Source organism: Camelina sativa, chromosome 12, assembly GCF_030686135.1.
Source record: "Camelina sativa cultivar CO46 ecotype springtype chromosome 12, ASM3068613v1".
NCBI classification, from domain to species: domain Eukaryota; kingdom Viridiplantae; phylum Streptophyta; class Magnoliopsida; order Brassicales; family Brassicaceae; genus Camelina; species Camelina sativa.
In genome coordinates, this window is record NC_141891.1 from 39,412,426 (window position 1) to 39,428,357 (window position 15,932).

At 31.0% G+C, this 15,932-nt stretch overlaps 2 long non-coding RNA genes and 2 pseudogenes across 5 annotated transcripts; 2 read left to right on the plus strand and 2 right to left on the minus strand.

Moving 5' to 3' along the window:
• Positions 1-328: 328 nt before the first annotated feature.
• On the minus strand, positions 329-1,374 carry LOC147933350 (uncharacterized). Its single transcript, XR_015574501.1, has 3 exons — positions 1,239-1,374; positions 1,032-1,146; positions 329-509 (listed from the first exon to the last, which is right to left on the minus strand). It is a non-coding gene; the product is annotated as an uncharacterized LOC147933350 (long non-coding RNA).
• A 5,235-nt stretch (positions 1,375-6,609) lies between these two features.
• On the plus strand, positions 6,610-7,391 carry LOC147933351 (secreted RxLR effector protein 161 pseudogene; annotated as a pseudogene).
• Positions 7,392-9,057: 1,666 nt separating this feature from the next.
• Positions 9,058-13,292, plus strand: LOC104732818 (uncharacterized). Of its 3 annotated transcripts, XR_758980.2 has the most exons (6): positions 9,058-9,294; positions 9,409-9,506; positions 9,853-9,929; positions 10,215-10,286; positions 12,695-12,730; positions 12,834-13,292. It is a non-coding gene; the product is annotated as an uncharacterized LOC104732818 (long non-coding RNA). The 3 variants fall into 3 exon arrangements; XR_015574286.1 differs by lacking the exons at positions 12,695-12,730; positions 12,834-13,292 and adding an exon at positions 10,667-11,042 and having other exon boundaries at positions 9,059-9,294; XR_758978.2 differs by lacking the exon at positions 12,695-12,730 and having other exon boundaries at positions 9,062-9,294.
• A 947-nt stretch (positions 13,293-14,239) lies between these two features.
• Positions 14,240-15,513, minus strand: LOC104732819 (F-box/kelch-repeat protein At4g23580 pseudogene; annotated as a pseudogene). Its single transcript, XR_015574131.1, has one exon. The product of XR_015574131.1 is annotated as an F-box/kelch-repeat protein At4g23580 pseudogene (transcript).
• Between the last annotated feature and the right edge of the window lie 419 nt (positions 15,514-15,932).

Below are 15,932 nucleotides of genomic sequence, written 5' to 3' on the forward strand. Positions count from 1 at the left end.
ATTAAACCCATATCGAAGCCCAATATTTTTTTCGTATTTATCTATATTATTAACACATTATTTTAGCATAACCATTAAGTCTCATATAAACATAACTCTATTAGGACTAAAGTCTAAATAATATATGCTCCTAATTTTTTCCCCAAAATTTGATGCTCTAAACGAATGTTTCTTTTTTCCTAACTATGGCAAGGCTCTGAACATATAGTTATGTTGTTGTTAATAGAAATAGTTATGGAAACTTCTTAAATATAATTTTCGTAAATATTGGGTATGAAATTGTTGATATACAATAAGTCTATTTCAAATATATTAATATGTGTGGATGTATGCACTTGCTCCTTAATACGATTACATGTTTTTCCATTCAAAAGTCTAAACACAATAAAATCAATCACAAGTAGTATAGTCTTCACGTCACAATTAAAGTCTCTTAATTGTACTACTCCCTGGTAATATGGTTTTGTACTTGTTTCTTGTGTGGTCCAACATTCTCCATGGTTAAAACTCTGCATAAACACACCCTAATTATTAGCTAATTTAAATACCAAACAATAAAATTATTAATGTGTTTGATTCCCGAGTCCAAAATATCAAACCAAAGTTTGCCATCTTAAAAAAAAAACACGCACAAATTAATAATACATAAAAGATAATCTTTAGTATAATTAATTCAAACCATAATAGATGAAATTTTATTATAGATTTTAAATTATACTATTAATCGTTATTTATTTTAATTAAATATAATATTTTTATAAAAATAGATTTTAGACAAAATTAGAATTTAGTAGCTCTGTTATTTAAGAACATTAAGATATTTTCATAAGTTTTAAAATAATAATTTCCGGATATATATATATATATATATTACCTATAATTTAAATATATTCTTATTTATCAGTTTGAAATCAATACAAAAGAGCATATTCCTTTTATAGTTGTTTCATTAGTTATTTTCTTATTATTAATTATTGTTTCATTTTCATAAAAAATATGATTAAATTTTAAAATAAATTTTAAAATCTAACCTTTAAACAAAATGAAAAAGTCAGAATGACATAGTCTGCTTCATACCATCTAGCTCGATTACTCGATTTGAGGATCCATGTTCTATCAACTGCTCTTCCTTCTCTTATCCATATCCTGATTAGTATTTAATAAGAACTTGATATTTAAACATTTTCAATTAAAGGGTGTATCATAAAAAATAAAAAAGAATAAATAGATCAAAGTACCATTGGTTTGAAGAAACAGTGACACACAAGGTGGAGAAACAACCATTTTCACGCTCTATTCGAACCTGAAATCAAGAATATAAAACTCAAATTAGATCTTCAATTAGCAAAAAGAACAAAAAAAAAGATATGTGCTATTAAAATTGAAAAACGAAAAAATATATTCTAGGCTTAAACAAAAATATTTCGTTATATATAGGAAAATGGTATAGAAAAAGTCCAATATCTGTTTAAGACTTTTCATTTATTATTAAGATATTGTTTGCCAAATATATTGCTTAAATTTCCTAATTGTACGTTAATAGTTTCCACAAAATTTGCCATCATATCGCCCATATTTTGTTTGAATATTTGTTTCATGACTAAAATTACTAATTACTTCAATTATCTTCAATTAATTCACACCATAATCAATGCAATTTTATTATAGATTTTAATTTATACTATTAATCGTTATTTATTTTAATTAAAAATAATACTTTTTCTAAAAATAGATTTTAGACAAAATTTAAATTTAGTAGCTCTGTTATTTAAGAACATTAAAATAATTTCATAAGTTTTAAAATAATAATTTTCGGATATATATATATATATATATATTACCTATAATTTAAATATTTTCTTTTTATTAATCATTTTGAAATCAATATAAAAGAGCATACTCCTTTTTTAGTTGTTTCAATATTTATTTTCTTATTATTAATTATTGTTTTATTTTCATAAAAAATATTGTTAAGTTTTTAAAGAAATTTGAAAATCTAATGTTATATATTTTCATTTTTGATAATCCTATATTTACTTTCTTTAATTAACCACGTCATTTATAATATCAAATTAGGTTTGACCAATTCAATTACTAATATAATAAATTGTTGTTTCCAGAAATATATCTAAATATATTACCAAGTTAAATATGTTTACATATATGTAATTCCGAATTTAAATGACCGGTTTTTATGGTAATAAATTTAATTTTCATAAATATTAGGTAATTGTTATTATTAGACTGTGATCGGTTTGGAAACGGATTTAGAACCCATCTTAATTGCACCCGATTTGGAAGGGTTATATCATTTTATTTTGGTTTGGGTAATACTATTAATTTCAATCTGTTTGGGTACTATCAATATCAATCTGTTTGGCTCCATATTTATACTTATCCCTATTCAGTTTTCAGTGGCATTTCATGTAATAATTTCTTAATCTATGTCTACTTATTAAAAATGATTCCCTTTCAATAGTATAGATTATATAATATATATGTGATATTCGATATACATATATATGTGTACGTGAGAAAAAATGTTATTGGGCTTTAGCCCATTATCAAACCTAAATCGTTTAGGTTAGGTTAGACGTTTGATATATTAGTAATCGACTAATAATCTCGCCGAAAACCTAATACTTGACAAAAGCGTTTTGTCACGTTTGAGATTTGATCCCTGCGGCATTAGCATCCCGTTGATTCAGTTTGTGTGCGTGTGAATACCAGTAGAGGCACGATGTTTGGAGTGCTTTACAACCTTGGTTTATTTTAGTTCAACTTCCGCTGCGAACTATCCAGGTATATTCATAATCTTATGACATAGATTTTGATTCAATATTTACATGAATTCTGGCAATAGAATTTGTGACTAGTTTTATAAATCGTTATAAACCGGTTCAAATTCCAACAGTGGTATCAGAGCATACATGTATAATTTTGAATTAAACCTAATTTACTGTTCATATTTGATATGCAAAGTAGTTTTGTTTTGTTTGTTAAAACCGATTATCATGGTTGATGAATGAATAATCGATACATGCAGAGTTGTAAAATTGTTTACATTGCATGTATTATTACAAAAACACATAAGAGTTATTATGAATATAATATGGTTATTAGAACAACACGTATTTCGGCAATACTTGTCTGTTTGATTTTTGTATCATATATATAAGAGACTTATGATCTGTTTCATTACGTCTCTTGTAGGGCATAATAGTTATGCATATATGATGATACATATAACTAATTATTTTAAATATATATTGGGTATGTTTTGTTAGAGCATCACGTTTATATATATATATATATATATATATATATATTATGTTTGATTAAAGAATGAATATAATATATAAGATTAAACTTCATCTCCGAGAGATTGGAATTTGGTAACGAAAGTCATTACGGAAATTCGTTGATCGGAGCCATAATTTTCAAATTCTAATTTGATTACTGTTATTGAAATTTAATTTGATTAAAATAATTAGTTTTAAATCATTTTAATATGATTAAGAATGATTTACAAATTAATAATTATACAATAATTATACATATTAGTTATGTATTAGTTGTATATCATTTACATTTTTATATATCAGATATAAAATTTAGATAAAATATAAAATTAATTAAGATTAGTTTTTAAATAATTAAGTACATATAAGATATGTATTATTTATATTGGATATAAATTTTAAATATAAGATTAATTTATAAAATTAATTCCTCAACAAATATCAAGTATTTTTGATGTCTTTCCAATCTTGTCTACTGTCAAGCCTCTAATCATTGTGTGATGGGTATACCAAGTAGAGTGTCCATGATTACATGAGTAAGACAGATGGTAATAGTTACCATTTGAGTTAAAAGATTGGTTTACTTGACTAAGCTATCAAAACGGCTTTGGGCTTAGAGACATATGTTAGATATGACATAAGATGTTATCTAACAACCAAGAATTATATTGGATATAATTAGCAAGGATGTTGCTTACCTAAATAACTAAATATTCGGGCGATGAGCCAAAGCTCACTTGAATTTTAGTGAAATAAGGATCTTGGATTACTATATTCTTATGAGGAAATTTTGTTTTCAGTATAGTATGAGTTTTCTTAATTGTTGAGATTTCTCTAATTTTATGAATATCATATTAATTTCTGCTATTCTTCTGATACAGAGATGTCAAATCCTCACAATTTTAATTCATCTCAATGTGTCATTAAGAATGATAAATTGGATGGATCAAACCTCCTTGATTGGTATTAAGTTCTGAGAAATGTTCTCGAAAGGGAAGAAAAGAGTTTCACCCTTAAAAACAACTTTCTTGAAAAATACTTGGAAGATCTGAAAGAAAAGAAGGTTTTTGAAACTTCTTCTAAAGGAATATATGTTATAGAGGTAAATGTTACCACTTGTGGTTTTACTCGTTGGGTATTAGATACCGTCTGTGGCGCTCATATTTGTACAAATTTGAAAGGCCTAAGCAATAGTAGAATTTTGGAGAAAGGACAAGTGGACCTACGCGTTGCTAATGGAGCAAAAGTTGCTGCTTTGGCCATAGGTACATATCAGTTGTCTTTACCTTCTGGCATGATTTTGGAACTTAAGAATTGCTACTATGTACCTACAATAAATAAGAATATCATCTCTATTTCATGTTTGGACATGGAAGTTTTTCATTTTTCGATCAAGAACAAATGTTGTTCATTTGATTGTGATGATATTTTTTATGGTAGCGGCCCATTAGAGAATGGAATTTATGTTCTGAACCAGAGTATGCCTATCTATGACATTTTTGTTAAACGATTTAAGTCTAACGACTCAAATCCTACTTTTCTTTGACATTGTCGTTTAGGCCATATAAATGAGAAACGCATTCAGAAGCTTCATAGTGATGGACTTTTGAACTCATTTGATTATGAATCATATGAAAAATGTGAATCTTGTTTGTTGGGTAAAATGACTAAGACTCCCTTTACTGGACACAGTGAAAGGGCCAGTGACTTGTTGGGCCTTGTACATACGGATGTATGTGGACCAATGAGCTTAGGTGCCAGAGGAAACTATCAGTACTTCATTACATTTACTGATGACTTCAGTAGATATGGTTATGTTTATTTGATGAAACATAAATCTGAATCATTTGAAAAGTTCAAAGAATTTCAGAATGAAGTACAAAACCAACTTGGCAAAACAATTAAAGCTCTTCGATCAGATCGTGGAGGAGAATATTTGAGCCAAGTTTTTAGTGATCATCTCAGGGAATGTGGAATTGTTTCACAGCTCACTCCTCCAGGAATACCTCAATGGAATGGTGTGTCTGAAAGGAGAAACCGGACTTTATTAGATATGGTTCGGTCAATGATGAGTCACACAGATCTTCCATTATCCTTTTGGGGATATGCTCTAGAAACTTCTGCGTTTACACTAAACAGATGTCCATCAAAATCAATTGAAAAGACACCATATGAGATATGGACAGGAAAGGTTCCTAATTTGTCTTTTCTAAAAATTTGGGGTTGTGAAGCTTATGTCAAACGTTTGATTACTGATAAGCTTGGACCCAAATCTGATAAGTGCTATTTCGTTGGTTATCCTAGAGAGACCAAAGGTTATTACTTTTACAACCCTACCGAGAACAAAGTGTTTGTTGCTCGGAATTGTGTCTTTTTAGAGAGAGAGTTTCTTTCTAAAAGAAATAGTGGTTGTAAAGTACAACTCGAAGAAGTTCGAGAACCACAGGAAATGGCTCCACCTATTGAGAAAGAGCATCAATTGGATTTACGAAGAGTCGTAGAATCTACGCCTGATGAACCTACGTCTTACGAAGAAGCAATGATGGGTCCTGACTCCGATAAGTGGTTAAAGGCCGCTGAATCCAAAATGGATTCCATGTCACAAAACAAAGTATGCACTTTGGTTGATTTACCTGATGGTGTAAAAGCCATTGAGTGTAAATGGGTTTTCAAGAAGAAAATTGACATGGATGGTAATATACAGATATACAAAGCTAGACTGGTAGCTAAAGGTTACAAGCAAATTCATGGTGTTGACTATGATGAAACCTATTCTCCAGTTGCAATGTTTAAATCTATTCGAATTCTCCTAGCAATTGCCGCTTATTATGATTATGAGATTTGGCAAATGGATGTGAAAACAGCTTTCCATAACGGAAACCTGGAAGAGGATGTGTACATGACACAACCTGAAGGTTTCACACATCCTAAGAATGCTGGGAAAGTATGCAAACTTCAATGTTCTATTTATGGGTTGAAGCAAGCATCTCGGAGTTGAAATCTTCATTTTAATGAGGCAATCAAAGAGTTTGATTTCATTAGAAACGAAGAAGAACCTTGTGTTTACAAGAAGACTTGTGGGAGTGGAGTTGCATTTCTGATATTGTATGTAGATGACATACTACTTATTGGAAATGATATTCCTTTGCTTAAGTCAGTGAAGACTTGGCTAGGAAGTTGTTTTTCAATGAAAGATATGGGAGAAGCTGCATACATTCTTGGAATAAGGATCTATAGAGATAGACCAAATAGACTAATTGGACTAAGTCAAGATACTTATATAGATAAGATCTTACATAGGTTCAATATGCATGATTCTAAGAAAGGCTTTTTACCAATGTCTCATGGCATAACGCTCAGCAAGACTCAGTGCCCTAAAACACATGATGAGCGAGAGCGCATGAGTAGAATCCCATCGCTTCTGCTATAGGTTCTGTCATGTATGCCATGCTTTGTACTCATCCTGATGTGGCATGTGCTTTAAGCATGACAAGTAGATACCAATCTGATCCAGCTGAAAGTCACTGGACAGCAGTCAAAAATATCCTAAAGTATTTAAGAAATACTAAGGATAAGTTCTTGGTGTATGGAGGAAGTGATGAACTTGTTGTGAGTGGTTACACTGATGCCAGCTTTCAGACAGACAAAGATGATTCTCGATCTCAATCTGGATTTATCTTTTGTCTGAATGGAGGAGCGGTGATTTGGAGAAGCTCCAAACAGAGCGCCGTGGCAGACTCTACAACCGAAGCTGAATATATTGCTGCTTCTGAAGCAGCAAAAGAAGCTGTTTGGATTAAGAAGTTCATTACTGAACTTGGTGTGGTTCCTAGCATTTCTGGGCCGGTGGATCTTTATTGTGATAACAATGGAGCCATCGCTCAAGCGAAGGAACCCAGATCGCACCAGAAGTCCAAACACGTTCTAAGACGATATCACCTTATTCGTGATATAGTTGATAGAGGAGATGTAAAGATTAGCAGAGTTTCAACGGATACAAATGTTGCAGATCCTTTAACCAAGCCTCTTCCACAACCTAAGCATGAGAGTCATACGACTGCTGTAGGCATTAAATTTCTAAAGATGTGATCTCGTTTCTAGTGGGAGAATTTTATTTTATGATATGATATTCATGTTTACATACATTTGATGTATTTTCAAATTAATGAAATTTGTTTCAGTATTATTTGGTTATTGGATAATTAAATAATTGTCCCAAAATAATTTATTTTATCATTATAGGTCATCAAGTACGTGACTTGATCATGAAACCCTATAAAAGAAAGATAACATAAATTATTGAGGTCCCTAGTTAAGGTTATTAAAATGGGACATTAATAACTATAAATGACTAGTATATGAGGTGACTGATGACTAAGTTTCATGGAGTCATTGATATGTTGTATTAAAGTCAATCACATTAATATGTGTTGGAGAACACAATATTGGACAGACCCGCTATGAGAACTCTACAAGAATGTTATATGAGTGTCATAAGAGTTTCTCATCACAACTATAGAGTATAGTCCTTTGACCTGAGTTTGTCATGTTTTCTTATACATGGATTGGTCCACTTTGATCCTGTCAAACGTCAGCCGTAACAGGTGATTATAAAGACAGTGATTGGGTGTATTATGAACTGTGTAAGGAACAAGGATGGAACAAGATGGGATTTGTCCCTCCTATATAACAGGAGATAAATATCTTTGGGCCTATCGAAGATTTGATACTGAGAAATGCATGGCCGTGCTCAAACGAGGTGAAAGTCAGTCGTTTGTTTTATCAGTATAAATCAGAGTTCGATAAATATGATTTAGCTTAATAAAGATGACACTGTTTCTTGCCTTATGCTAAGATCGAGATATAGAGACAAAAGGATTATCGGAATAGATGATTCCAGTACAAGTGGGAGATTGTTGGGAATGTCCTGAAATCATTTGTACTTACTCTAGTTTAAGTTGTATCGTCAAGGTTCGATAGTCGAATAATATTAGATGATTATAACGTTTTGCTAGAAGCCTCTTATAATCAATGACTTTAGAAGTTCATTGCTAATATTATAAGATCCTACAGGGTCACACACCTAAACAAACTGGATCAATAATGTGTTGGGTTTTAACATTAATATAATATATATATATATATATATGTGTGTTATATGAGATTTGTACACTTAAATAAAATGTTTATTATATAATATACTAGGATCTACCCCGTGGTACACCACGGGGCAATTGTTTTTTTTCTAAATTTGTCTTCCACGATTTGTTTTCATACAATTGGTAAAGTTATGTTGTAGTTTCAAAATAATTACATATGTAACTTGGATATATATACATTATATGTGTTTAGGATTTTAAATATAACTAATTATATATATATATATATATTTATGAATTTACTGAACCATATACATGTAGAAGTATCATAATATTTTTTTTTTAATGTAAATTTGCTTAATATAATTTTTGGAATGGAGAAAGTAATTTAAAGCAAATATGTTGCAGATAATTAATTAAAGACTCTCACACCATAGCTTACCACAGGTAAATTTTAATATGTTAACATTTATTATAATAAGATTCAGATAAGTTTCATCTTTGTAGTAGACTTCATCTAGTTTTTGGGCTTTAAAAGGCTTTGTACACATCTGTTGTAATTTGCCTGTTTATGGGCTTCGTTTTATTAAAATGAATGGTCGACTAAAGAAGAAGAAAAAAAAAAGAGTAAGATATAGAAATATAAAATGGTACCGTTAAAAAAATAGAGAAATTAGATTTTCTTGCGTTTAGATCTGCGAAAAGAACTTTACTTATCAGCTATTCGTCTTCTTTGAAAAACGATTGAATTACACAAAATCGCTTCACGATTTCGTCTCTCTTCTTCTAATTCTTGTTAAGATAGATAAGAGATTTGATTTGGCTACTTGTTGAAACCAATCGTGGTCTGTGGGAGATTTAATGAAGGTTGGCAACTCGATCTATATACCCAGGTATGATCGGTTCTTAATTTCTTTTTGGAATCCATAATTTTTTAGTATTCGAGTACATAACTTCTCAGATCCATATAGACAGTCTTCAATAAACCGTACGTCTTCTGATTTCAGGAAATAGAGAAGATCTTCGTGATTCTATACTTATCATCATCACGGGTTATAATTCAAGCAAACTTCTCAATTGTGTTATTAAAACAACCGAGATAAAGGTAATTTTGAGTTCATCTTGTTTGTATCTACTGTTTTTCTTGATTGGTTGAAAAAATTTCTGTTGGGTAATTGGAAATAAAAAAGTTATGCGAAACACAGTTTATGAAAAACTGGTAAAGGAAAAGAGGAAAAAGAACTGTGAATGAGAATCAGCTAGTACAAAATTTAGTATTTGCGGATTAATACCAATCTCTTATTGTCGCAAGTTGGTGTAAAAGAACCTGCATATAGCAAAAAAAAAAAATGATCAAGCTATATGCAGGGGTGTTTTTTCTCTTTTGATCTTTAATGGACAAAATGGATCATGTGTTACTTAATAATAAACACAACTGGAATTTCTTGTAGTCTATAGCTGCAATATTGAAGAGGAAAGCAATGCAATGCCAGCAAGGACATGTCCTTCAAAGATCAGCTATATGGTGGTGAGTAACTTTTGACACTTTCATTAATTATTTTCTCTATTTAGTCAATAGTATTGATTAATCTAGATGTTTTGTTCATCTGTAACTTAGGGTCTGTATATATATGACAATATATTATAAATTGATTCCATGCAAAATGATAGTTGTTGATAAATATGAATATAAATAGATCTTATTAAGCAAAGTAAGAAACCGAAAAAATATAGCAATGGAATATATTTTCAAATGATGTTTACTGACCTGTGGTCTACTAAACATAACTCTGTAATTTGTTGTTGTCTATAGCTGCAATATTGAAGAGGAAAGCAATGCAATGCCAGCAAGCATACATAATAGCAAAAGATCAGCTTAATGGTGGTGAGTAACTTTTGACACTTAGATTAATTATGTTCTCTATTTATTCAATAGTATTGAATAATATAGATGTTCTGTTCATCTGTGATTTAGGGTCTTTATAAATATGATAATATATTATAAATATGATTCCATGGAAAATGATAGTTGTTGATAAATATGAATATAAATAGATCTTATTAAGCTCAGTAAGAAACCAAAAAAATTTAGCAATCTTCTTGATTCTTTTCAAATGACGTTTAATGACCTGTGGTCTACTAAACATAAAATACACAGTACTTAAATACTTAATTAGCATCAAGAAGATCTTCACCATATGTGGGTGATAACACCTACAATACGAAAATATATTATTAGTTGCTGATCAGTATAACATTGTATAGGCATGTTAAAATTGTGACAAAGACATACCTTTTCAGCAAGGTCGTTATGCCTATCTTGGCTATGCCACCTCTTCGTGATGTGGGAATTTTTAGCTAATGAAGTTTTCTTTTGGATGTGGTGGTTTTTCTATTGGGTAGAGAATGTGAGATATATATAGTTTCGAAGGGTGTAGGTAGGGTTTCTCATTAATCGTGGGATGTAAGTTTGATTCGCAAGTTTAGAGAATATTGAAGCGATTATGTTTGTTATGATTTAGGAAATAATGGTGATGAAAATTGTTATTTTGAGTATAGTTAGGATTTGATTTCATTAATCAAATAATTAGGAATATATCCCGGACGATACGGAGTATTCTGATTAATATAGGTTACCAAATTGTTTGTGTAGTATCGATATTTAAGGTATGTTGCTAATTGGTGATAAGCAAAATTTTAGGGAAGATCCGATTACCAGAATCGGATAAATTGTTTGATTAATAACCCGACCCGTGTACTAAGATAAGGAAATATCCAATTAAATGAGTCGGTTTAAATTGTTTAAAAATACCCGACCCGGGTGAAAAAAAAAGGAGCACAAATTTGTACTCCAAAAATGTATAGATAGATATGTGATATTCGATATACATATATATGTGTACGTGAGAAAAAATGTTATTGGGCTTTAGCCCATTATCAAACCTAAATCGTTTAGGTTAGGTTAGACGTTTAACTATATATATTGATATATTATTAGAGGGGTATTCAACTAAGATTCTAGAGTATTCTTGAAATTACTTGTTATTCAATTGATAATTTTTAAAAATTAATTAAAATCTTTTGTTATTCAATTTGGATTTATATAAAATCATTAAAAATAATCTAAAATTTCTTGTTATTCAATCAGTTATTTATTAAACTTACTTGAAATATATAGTAAAACCTCTATAAATTAATACTCTTTAAATTAATAATCGCTATAAATTAATAATTCTTCCAGTCCCGAGTTGGGCCAGTGTATAAAATGACACATTTCGATAAAATAATAAAATAATATAGTCCCATCAATATCATAAATTAATAATCAAATAAATTAATATATATATATATATATATATATTTAAGAAAATCTAGTGAGATATAACTCTATTGTTGTTTGCTTATCTAAGAAAATCTAGTGAAATATGGCTATATTTTTATTGGAGCTTATCTCTAATATTTTTCATTGTTATCTTCTCAAATCGCATCCAAAAATTTTGGAGAGTTATATGCGATAATTACTTTTTTAGTAACTGATTCTAAAAGTACCGTAATATTTTCTTCAACTTTATCATTACCGTAAAGGATAGTAGTAGCAATGTGAATGATAACAAAAGTATCTTATTTTGTAATAGAAAATATTTCAATTGTAAAAATGAGAAAATCTTTTCATAAAATAATATTTTATTAATTTATCGATAAATTAATAATTATTAATTTATCGATAAATTAATAATTATTAATTTATCGATAAATTAAAACCTCTAGAAATTAATAATATTTCATGGTCCTGACCTTATTAATTTATAGAGGTTTTACTGTACTGTTATTCAAAATATCACAACTTTTTAAAAATTGAGATTTTAAATGATTCTATAAGACTTTTCTTTGTTTTTTAGTTAAAAAATACCATCTCAAAATCATACCTTTTGAGGTAGAATTTTAAAAGACTTCCAAAAAAAAAAAAAAAAAAAAAAAAGTCTACGACAGCAAGCAGTGCAGGGTTTGTGACAAATGTGTGGACCGTTTTGATCATCACTACATGGTATTATAAGGACATCACCGTTTTGATCTTTCACGACTTCCTGAAAAAATCTTTTCAATAATTCTTCCTTTGGTTAGCCGCACTATGTTAGAACCGATTATGTTGAAGAATCTTGTGAATAATTCTTCCTCTTTCATGACAAAAGGAGGTTCCTTTCTTTTCAACATGTCGTGAAATGCTGTGAATAATTCTTCCTTTGGTTAATGAAACAAAGAGTGAGTTCTCAACAAGTTTGGTGTAAATTGCAGCTAATTATGCAATGGTCAACTGGGATTTTTGTGCTGGTACTATGTTAAACTCCGAAGAAACCAGTTTAATGCTCAAAGACATGCCAAAACTTTCTTCCATTAGTTATGCGACTTAACCGAAGCAAATTTTCTCTATCAGGGAATTAGTACATAGGACTACATAGTTGCACTCAGAGATCAAGAGCAAGAACTAAAAGCTGGAGGTGGTCAAGAGGTTCATCCTTGGGCTGCGGTTGTGAACTCGTCTGCTGCTGTCGTTATGAATGTGGTTGCTGCTATTGTGACTGTTGTTGCTGCGTTTGTGACTGTGTTGTTGCTGCTGCTGCGGTGGAGGCAGCAATTGGCGAGGAGGTTCAACAGCCAACGATGAACCTGAAAAATCAAAAATGATTTGTGACTATTGTTGCTGCGGTGGAGGCTGCCTTTTCCAGTTAAAGAACAGAGGAGACTCTTGATCCGGTTAATGAATATATATGTGTTGTTACGTTCTTAAGAAGATGCAAATGTTGTTATATTTTAAAAAAACAAAATATATATTTGAGATGTAAAATATGTTAAAATCACCTAAAGTTTTACAATCAAATCTCATAGAATCACATTTCATTTTCTTTTTAAAAATATAAAAACTCTAAAACACAATAAAATCTCCTAAAAACTCACCTAAATCTTCCAAAATCCTAAAATGTTAAAATCCTACCAAATCTTTATAAATCTAAGTTGAATATCCCCTCTTAGTAATCGACTAATAATCTCGCCGAAAACCTAATACTTGACAAAAGCGTTTTGTCACGTTTGAGATTTGATCCCTGCGGCACTAGCATTCCGTTCGATTCAGTTTGTGTGCGTGTGAATTCCAGTAGAGGCACGACGTTTGGAGTGCTTTACAACCTTAGTTTATTTTAGTTCAACTTCCGCTGCGAACTATCCAGGCAATAGAATTTGTGACTAGTTTTATAAATCGTTATAAACCGGTTCAAATTCCAATACTGACAGTGTTCTAGAGTTTTTGATTAGTCAAATAAAGAAAGCAAAGTGCACAAATACAAAATTGTAGTCTTCATTCATCATTTGTATGTAATATTTCATATTTGTATATAAAAAAATTCTTAAATGATCAAAAGGAATATAAAAGTTCTATAAACTTTGACGTCATTGGTGATTTCATATCAGCACTAATCATCCTTTTGATTTCCAAAATCATTTGAGTACGTACGTGTTTTGGAATTTTAAATTTGGACCGCTCCAAGAAGAGTCATACAAAGACAGTGTTGGAATAATCATTAACTATATAAAATTTGTTGTCTCTTTGGGACGCTTTAATTTGCAATGAGTAATGTGATTTACACCGGATTGAATAAATTTCTGCAATGAAACTTTATTGATTGTGAAAACAAGGATATGCTCGAGTAATCATCTCACTTGCCCTCTCACTCCATCCAAGTCTCAATGATCTTAACTACGGTCTACGGATCAAAGGTCCAAAAAAAAAAAAAAAGACAAATGGATGAAACCGAGTATTGAAAAAACTTGCACTTTCCAGTTTCAGTTCTGAAGCCATAAAATTAAATAATTGATCACAAAGAAACACACAAACCAAATTCATTAGTTCATTCGAAGATCGAACATACGATTCTTATGCCTTGATTAAAAAGGGGAAAATAAAAACAAGATGATATTTTAATGCATGGATGAATATTGAGTCATTCAACAAACTGTACTAGTAAGAGCATGCACTAAAGGGTTTGGCTCATTTGATGTGAACACATTGTCAAACCACTCGAGCGTCCCCCAAATTTCTCCATTCTGGCGTTTTTCAATCGCAATTTCTGCACACCAAATCAATTTCTGGACCTTATCAACAGACACATACTCCACCCACAAAATCGCCATTTTCCCACAGTGATCAGCCAATTTAACTTTGCCATTACAAAGAGGCAAGCTAGGCAATCCTTCTAAACCCTTCAAAGTTTTCCATAATCTTTCTTCCGGATTATACCAACAGATCCCACAACCACCACCAAAACAGTAGAACACATTCTCTATCACACAATAAGATAGTGACCGCCATCCCCATCTAAAATTCATGGATAAGTCTGCCGACCTCCATCTACTTTTATGCAGCTTATAGATCACATCTTTTGCCTTAGACCTCACATAGAGGGTTCCTTCATACTTTGCACTTTGGTACAGAGAGCCTCCGCATATCTCCTCGCTAGGGATCTGTAAGAACTCCCAAGTTTGGGTCTTCGTATCAAAAATCTCCATCCAGTTCGTTGAATCGATATTGTCACAACCTCCAGTTACATATATTTTCCCATCGAAGGTGCAAGCAGATGGGCACATGCGGGCCACCAACATGCTTGGAGCCTCACGCCATGTGTGAGAACAAGAGTCCATGACCATAACTCTAGACGAAGCATAGTTATTTATTCCTCCGCCAATGGCATAGATACTAGGACCAACCACTGCAACACCAGGAAGGGATATAGAGTAAGGTTTGGGTGATGAAATCGGGACCAAAACTTTTCTGGAGCTATTTGGTCTCTGGCAGAGAATGAACCAACATAATAGTTGGGAATCGGTCTCGAAACGCAAGCACACATAGAGAGAACTCTCGGTCCGGCCCAAGAGGGTTCGAGTTTGGTAAAGCTCTGTTGAAGCAATGAGAGAGCGAAATCTCTTACAGACTAAGGAGAGAGTTGGGTAGTGGATTCTTGAGACGCAAGCTAAGCACTTTAAGAGCACATCATCAGGAAGAATCATATCTCTTTGAATGGCTGGCTCTTCTCCATGGTTCATGGTTGTGTTTAAGGTTTCTTATCTTTAAAAAAAATAAAATTATCTAAAAAAAAGAAAAATATATAGGGGCGCAATTACATAAATATGGAACACTAGAAAATATCCCACTCGTCACGTTGCTTTAAGATATATATAGTAAAATATGATAAATATATGAAAAAGTTTTAGCTGCTTTAAATACTTTGACTTTATATATTAAACTCTAAAAAATGATATAGTAAAAAATGATAAATCTATATTAAAATATTTAGCTGCTTTAAATACATCAATTATTTTATAGTAATAAACTAGAAAATATCCCACGCGTCGCATGGCTTTAAAATTGATATAGTAAAATATGATAAATATATATATGAAAAATGTTTAGTTTCTTTAAATTCATTGACTTTTTTTTATTAAACTATAAAAATATCCCACTTGTTGTGTGGGTTTAAATATG